This window comes from Lutra lutra, chromosome 10 (genome assembly GCF_902655055.1).
Source record: "Lutra lutra chromosome 10, mLutLut1.2, whole genome shotgun sequence".
Taxonomy (NCBI): domain Eukaryota; kingdom Metazoa; phylum Chordata; class Mammalia; order Carnivora; family Mustelidae; genus Lutra; species Lutra lutra.
Genome location: NC_062287.1, coordinates 96,984,762 through 96,991,610, shown reverse-complemented (window position 1 = coordinate 96,991,610; position 6,849 = coordinate 96,984,762). Strand labels below are relative to the sequence as shown.

General features: G+C 45.0%; 1 protein-coding gene across 19 annotated transcripts in view; it reads left to right on the top strand.

Annotated features, from left to right (window-relative positions):
* The first annotated feature begins 715 nt into the window (after positions 1 to 715).
* Positions 716 to 6,849, top strand: part of PHF21A (PHD finger protein 21A) — a 195,675-nt gene continuing 189,541 nt past the window's right edge. For 9 of the 19 annotated variants that reach the window (XM_047693802.1, XM_047693820.1, XM_047693817.1 and 6 more), the window contains exon 1: positions 717 to 1,021. The gene's annotated coding sequence lies outside the window, so the exon portion shown is untranslated. Of the gene's footprint in view, positions 1,022 to 2,081; positions 2,234 to 3,160; positions 3,220 to 3,828; positions 4,021 to 4,395; positions 4,494 to 6,849 lie in introns of those variants that run through there. The other 10 variants (XM_047693821.1, XM_047693818.1, XM_047693812.1 and 7 more) reach the window with 8 other exon arrangements.

The window sequence follows — 6,849 nt, the reverse complement described above, 5'->3', positions numbered from 1 at the left end:
TTTCACTCACTTTACATCCGGGTTTTTTCCCTAGGCAATGGGGGCCGCAGCACACCCCGTTCCTTAGGCAAAGTGAAATAAATTCGCCGCACCGACACGTCAAGTAGTCCGCCCGCCCGAGCGCCGCCGCGGGCCCCCGCCGCCCCCCCCGCCGCCGCCCCGCCGCCCCCGGGGGGCCCCCGTGCAGCCCGGGGCTCGCCGGCGGAGGCGAGGGGGCCCGGGCCGGCCTCCGTACAACTCCGCCCGGCAGCCCCCTCCCTCCCCGCCGTGCCCCTCTACCCCGGCGTCTCCTCTCCCCCTCCTCCCTCGTCCCCGCTTTTCCAGCCCCAGTCCCTCTCGCCCGGCTCTCGGGAGCGGCGGGGGCGCGCACGGCGGCGGCGGCGGCGGGCCGGCGGGGCCGCGCGGCGGGTTCCCGCGCGGGCGAGTGTGTCTGGGCCTGGGCGGAGGGATCCCCGGGCTGAGGCGGCGGAGGTGCTGCGGCCCGGGGCCGGGTGGTGAATGGGCTGGTGGTGCTCGCTGCTGCTGCTGAGAGGAGGAGGAGGAGGATGAAGAGTTGGGCTTGTTTGTCTCCCACAGTTTCTCTCCTGCTGCTCTGATTCCCCCCCACCCCTATTCCGGCCCGGGGCCTGTGTGTGTCTCTCCTGGAGGAGGAGGAGGATCCAGTTCCTCCCCCCACCCCCTCCTCCCCACCCCCCCCTTGCCTGGGGAAGAGGAGGAAAGAAACAGCCCAGAGAGAGAGAGAGAGAGAGGGAGAGTGAGTGAGTGAGTGAGAGAGAGAGGGAGAGAAGAGGAGAGGAGAGGAGGAGGAGGAGGAGGGAGAAGGGAACAACCTACCATCTTAACACACTAATATCTAAAAAGTGCGAGAGGCCCAGAGCAGCAGCAGAAGCAGCAGCAGCAGCTCCAGCTTCTTCCCTCCCTCCCCATGAAGAAGAGTTCCCTCCTCCTCCTCCTCCTGCTTCTCCTGCTCAGAGTTCCTGCCTCCAGCTGCCAGGGGGGACAACCAGCCAGCAGCAGGAGGGTGCAGTATCCCAGCTTTTCCATTCTCTCTTCTCCTCACTCTCCTCTCTTTTTTTTCTTGAGTAGCTCTATTTCCCCTCCCTCCCCCCTCCCCCCTCTCCCCCTCTCCCCTTCTCCCTGTCTCTCTGTCTTGTCTCTGGTGTTTGTCTCTGGGAGGAACTGGGGCTGCCTGCTTGGAGTTTGTTGTGGGGGGGAGGGAGGGGGAGGGGAGGGGTGTGTGGGAGGGAGGAGGGAAAGGGGGGGTGTTCTCGTCAGGACCCCTCAGTCAACTTGAGATTTGAGCAATAACTTCCCCTTCGGGGCGCCCCCCTGCGTGCCCTTCCTATTCCTCCCCCCCTAAAAAAAAGACAATGGAAAAACCTTGTCTCCCCCTTCCTTCCCTCTGCCCTCCACCCCTCCCCAGGATAAATTGGAAGTAAGTTTATGAGCAGCCTCGGGAGCCTGGGCGCTGAGTGCAGGGCCGAAGCGGGTGACAGAGGCGGCGCGCTGGGGGTGGCGGGGAGGGGGCGTCACATTGTCCCGGCGGGGGGCCGGGGAGGGGGCCGCGGGCGGGGGCGGGGGGCGCGTAGCCTCGTCCGCCCCCTCGGCTGTCCCTCAGCCCGGGGATGGTCGTCTCGGGCCCTTCACCACCCTGCCCCCCCCTCGGGATGCTGTCGGGGGGAAGTTTTTATTATGATTATTTAATTAATTAATTAATTAATTTTTTTTTTTTGAAAACCATCTTGTTTGGTGACTGAGGGATCTGGTTTAAAAAAAAAAAGCTGCGGCTGCTGACGCTGCCGGGCCCGAGTGTGTGTGTGTGTGTGTGTGTGTGTGTGTGTTGGTGCATTTGTCTTGGGTGGCCGGAGCAGCGTTGGGGAAATTCCGCTTATTCTTCTTCTTCTGCAACTTGTTATTCCGGAGAGTCTGCCTGCACCCCTCACCCCGGGGCCGGCCCTCCCGTACTCGCCCCCGCCGTCCGCGGCCGCGGGGCGCCCCCGGGACCCCGCGCGGGCCGAGGCCGGCAGGCCGCTCCGAGAGGGGCCGCGGCCGCCCCTCCCCCGCCCGCGCCCCCGCCGGGGGGAGGGGCGCGCGGAGTGGGACTCTTTCCGTTTGGTCCAGCCCCGTCGTGCACGCAGTTCCCAACACTTCTCGTCATCCTCTCTTTGGTCTCTTTATTCTGCTGAGCGGTGCTGTTAGGATTTCTTTTTTTCCCCTGACCACGTTCGCGATGGTGGGTAGCAGCAAGGTGGCCCTGGTAGGGGAGGGGTTGATATCGAGATTGGGCACCGGGGGAAGAATGTCTCGTTCAACTTTGTCTGTGGCTTGCACCCCCGGAGAAGGCCACACGCCGGTTGTAGGGTGCAGATGTGCTGAGAGTGATTTCTAAGTAGTTGAGTTGTTGAGATGAGGGTACGACTGCTAATGGTAGGCAGGTTTTGTTTTCATTGGTGAATCTGGTGTCATCATATTCGGGGCATATGTTGAAATATTCTTTGTTTAGGTCTTGAAGTAGAGGATCTCACTCTGCACGTCCACATTGTGTTGTTTTTAAATGATGTCTGCAAGTGTGGCATCCTAGAATTTCAAATGTGAGTTAAGGTCCGGGCGTGTGTGGGCCTCAGCATTGGCCTTGACACTGAACTTTGTGGCTGTGTTTTGGATTTCAGAGATTTGCCCCATAGCTGGGGTGCAAGCTGTGCATTTTTTGTTAATAGTAGGTGTCAGGAATGTAGATGTTTAAGCTGGGGACATTAAAGGGAGAGCATTCCTGTATTAATAATTGATAGCTGAATATTAGATTAATTTGGGTTGATGAAAGTTTTGTTTTGTTTTGTTTTGTTTTTTTCAAAAGCAGCTGTGCACTCTAGGAAGGAAGCCTTTCCATAGGCACACTTTATAGGGGTTCTTTAGGGTAGGGAGCTGGAATATCTCCTTTTGGAGAGGATACTCATCAACATCTCTGGCTTCATTGAGGGCCTGGTAAGGGGACTGAAATTGGGGCTAAGACATCTAAGTGTACTTTTCAGTGTTTATGTTGTTTGTTTACATCTGGTGTCTATCACATTTGGGCACTAGAAATAAATAGGGCAGTTTTTCTTTTTTTTGAAGAGTAGCCCCCCCCCCCTTTTTAAGTTTCACGATTTACTTGATTTCACAGCATTGTAGGAAACTGTTACTACATTTTTACTGGAAATACTATTATTCATTTTGAGTTTGGTAAGTTCTTTCTATTCTTTTTTTCTATCTTCACTTGTGTATGGAATCTACATTGTGGGCTTAAAGCTAGCTTATTAGGGACTATTTAAAATGTCTGAAAACTACATTTTAAAATACCAAGACATATTTGATGGCAAAGAGGAAATTTTTGTGTGCACTTATACTCCTGTTTATAAAAAAATTTCTGTACTTAAAACTTCTGTAGATGGACAACTGTTCTTAAAAGGAGCATAGTAATAGTGCAGAAAATTCTCTAAACACAAACTTCCAGCTAATATGTTAAAAATATTCCAGGTATTTTTCTTTATGTCAGACTTTTGCTTTTGCTAACATAATGGTATTTGCAATATGACTGGCATTGCTTGGCTGGCCATAATGAAGTCTTTTGCTTGAGTGCTTTTGATGGCTTTTTAAGGTAGTTTTTAGATAATTTTGCAAGCTTTATTTAAGCATGTTGCCCTTTGGACTCAGGCAGGTCTTATGGAACCAGAATAGTAATAGATTAAAAAGACTCCTACCTATGCCAGATTTTCTTTTTAAGAGGTATAAGTGATGGACGGGGCCCTATTTCTTTTAAGCTTTGAAGGGTCCATCCTTTTTCCCATTCAGTCATCTGGAAGGAGCTGCCTCAGAAATACTCTTCTTCTGCTTACATGAAGAACTCTAAATGCTATCCAGCAGGAGGTGCTACAACAAGATAAAGCCAATCTCTGAATTTTGAGGGTCTTGCTACTTATTACAGTTCTCTTAGCTTCAACTTAGCAACAGGATAAACGCCTTAAAGTTCCAGAAAGATTTTAAGTAAGTCCATTTAAAAGTCCATTAATAAATTACGTTTGCAATTTGAAACTGAAATCTTTGATTGCTTTTACCTGCTTACCATATTATACAAAGTAGATTTGTTATCGTGGTAGCTTAAGAATGCCACACTTAGCTACAGAGTGCTGTTACAATTATTTAGATGTGGAGTTAGTCTTGTATTGGTGAGTAGGGAGTTGAACACATACGTGAAAAGATGGTGTGCAGTGGCTATAAACAAAAGAAGTTGGTGTGATGGTTTTGTGTCATCCCTGTAGTATAAATACAAATAGGATATAGAGATATGAGATTTTGGACAGGGAAATGCTGTATGGAAAAACAATTTGATTCCTTGTGTTTTTTTCCTCACATCTATAGACAGTGATCCTAATAGATAAATTCTTAGGCACTCAGCTTTACAAATATGTGTCATTGATGTATTTGAGTTGGCCTCCAAAGACTGAGATTCTCGAACTGTAAATAAAGTTATATCTGTGAGTATAGGTCATTGCTGAGATGTCCCTTAGTAACACTTAACAATAACTGCATAAAGATGAAAGTTAGTTTCATAGCATTTACAGCACATGCTCCTTTGAAACTCTGTTAGTTTAGGAGAATTGATTTATCCCTGGGAATATCATGCTACTTTGGTGCTTGTAAAGTTTTGTATCAAAGTTTTGGAAACTTAGGAATGTGTAGAAAATTTGATGAAGCTGCTTTGAATTTTGTCAGTTTTCTAGGCATAATACTGTACTTTTTTTTTCAGTAAGATCAAATGAGATAATACATGTGAAAGTTCTTCGTAAATTGTCAGAAACCATGCAGATGTTGAGATAGGTAGCTAATTAATACATAGACAGAAATGTCTGTCTTTAAAATGTTAGCGTTCTCCACATCATTTGGGAAATGAGCACATTGAAAGTGTACCCCCAACACTTCATGAATTTTTTTAAAAATGCTACTGTGGTTACCACAAAGCTCTTTGTTACAGTTTTGAAGCTTTGTTTAAAAAATGCCATGGAGGCAGTTTCTCATAATTCAAAAAAAAAGATCATTTTTCTTTTTGTAGATCTTATGAAATGTATATTCCCCCATTAAAATTTTTCTTCATTTCTTTATTGATGTGATAGTAATTGATTTTAGTGAATATTTAAGTTCCTGGATCTTTCTATAGACTCTCATTAACACGCAGAGTAACAGATGTCACAGTTAAGGTTTTGATTGTTTTCAGTGAGTCTGCTAACTTTCTGAAAAATTCTTGCTAAGTAAAGCTTTCAAGCTTGTTTCAAAGTGAAGATGTGTATCTGTATGTATTAGTATTAGGTACATGGGTATATCATTTTGTTTTTCTCTTTTAGGGGGATGCATGAGGAAATGACTACTCAAATCTAGAAGAGTGCACTGAAATATTTTTGTGTAAAAATAACCCAAAAGTTTAAAACTCGGAGCCTTGATTTGTGGCTTTTTTAAAAGACCCTGCTTGCAAATTTGGACTAAAATAAAATAAAATACAGATAATTGGGAGTCCCTGTGTTTATGAGCATATCAAAGGGTTTAGTTTTAGTCTTACATTTTAGAAGCTACTGCTCTTCATGAAATATATTTAATTAGAAATTAAATATAGAAACTTGTTTCTGTGTGCAAGTGAGAAAAACATTTAACTGTTTAAATAAAAATGAAACCTCTCAGGGTAGTATTAACTTTTTCATCCTATGGACACTGAATACTAAAGTTGGTTTTGGTTTTTTTGTTGTTGTTTTTTTGAGGAAATACGGAAGTTAAGGTTATAGTAATGTGCTTTTAAATTTTGTGTTCTTGGTATTTTATTGCTGAAAGCTTTTGTATTTAATAGCTATTCAAAGGGAGAAAAGGCAGGGATTAAAGTTTGGTCTCTAACCTTTTGCAGAATTCCTTTATATCTATATTCAGACCTGATTTCTTGAAATCTTTCTGAACGTTCATGTTAATTTGTGCTAGGAAATAGTCACGATTTTTGTTGACTTTTCAGGAACTTTTATACTTGGGCTTTTTTGTAGGCCCTAAGTATTCTTTAGGAGCACAGCAATATATTTTAATCACTTTAACTTTACCCGGTATGTATTTTTGCTGCTTTGAGGGTTTTTTTTTTTTTTTTTTTTAAGGAGGTAATATGCTAACCCTGCTTTAAATTTATTGTAGATAATTACTTTTTAAATATCATATGTTTTCTTGTTGGTGTGTTTGTATGTACATGTGGCTGTGCTATTTTGTAGGCTTTCCTATAATTCTTGTGTGTGAAATTTCCGGAGTTAACTTTTGTGAGAATGTTGAAGTGGACTTTTAGAGATAACTTTTATATTACTTGTCTGTTAGTTCACGTTAAACTGGGGGTGGTGGTGAACTCTTCCACCACATTTAGAGATCATATGTGAGGTTCAGTCAACCTTTAGGTATTCTACAGCAACTTTCTCACACTAGACACTTGTGTGGCAGTTTGAATAACCCTCCAACTTCTCTCCCTCCAGTACCTTGCAAGTCCTCCCCCTGTTTAAAAAAAAAAGGTCTCTGTTGAAGGAAAGTATTCTTTTCTATATTTTGAAATCATCTATGGAAATGTTTTCTGGTTTCTTAAATAGACAAGTGAACCGATAATATGGAGATAGGAAGGCAATGGGGCCTAACAGGTTGGTGATCTAGGCTTTATTTTGACTCTGTGGGCCTAGGGGACAAAAAATAACTTAAACACAGAAGCCAGAAAGATGGGGTTTGTTTTATTGTTTTGGCTGCATTGAGGATACAAACTGTCAGTACTTGAGGAGAAGGAGCAGCAGAAAGGAATTGATTTTTTTTCTG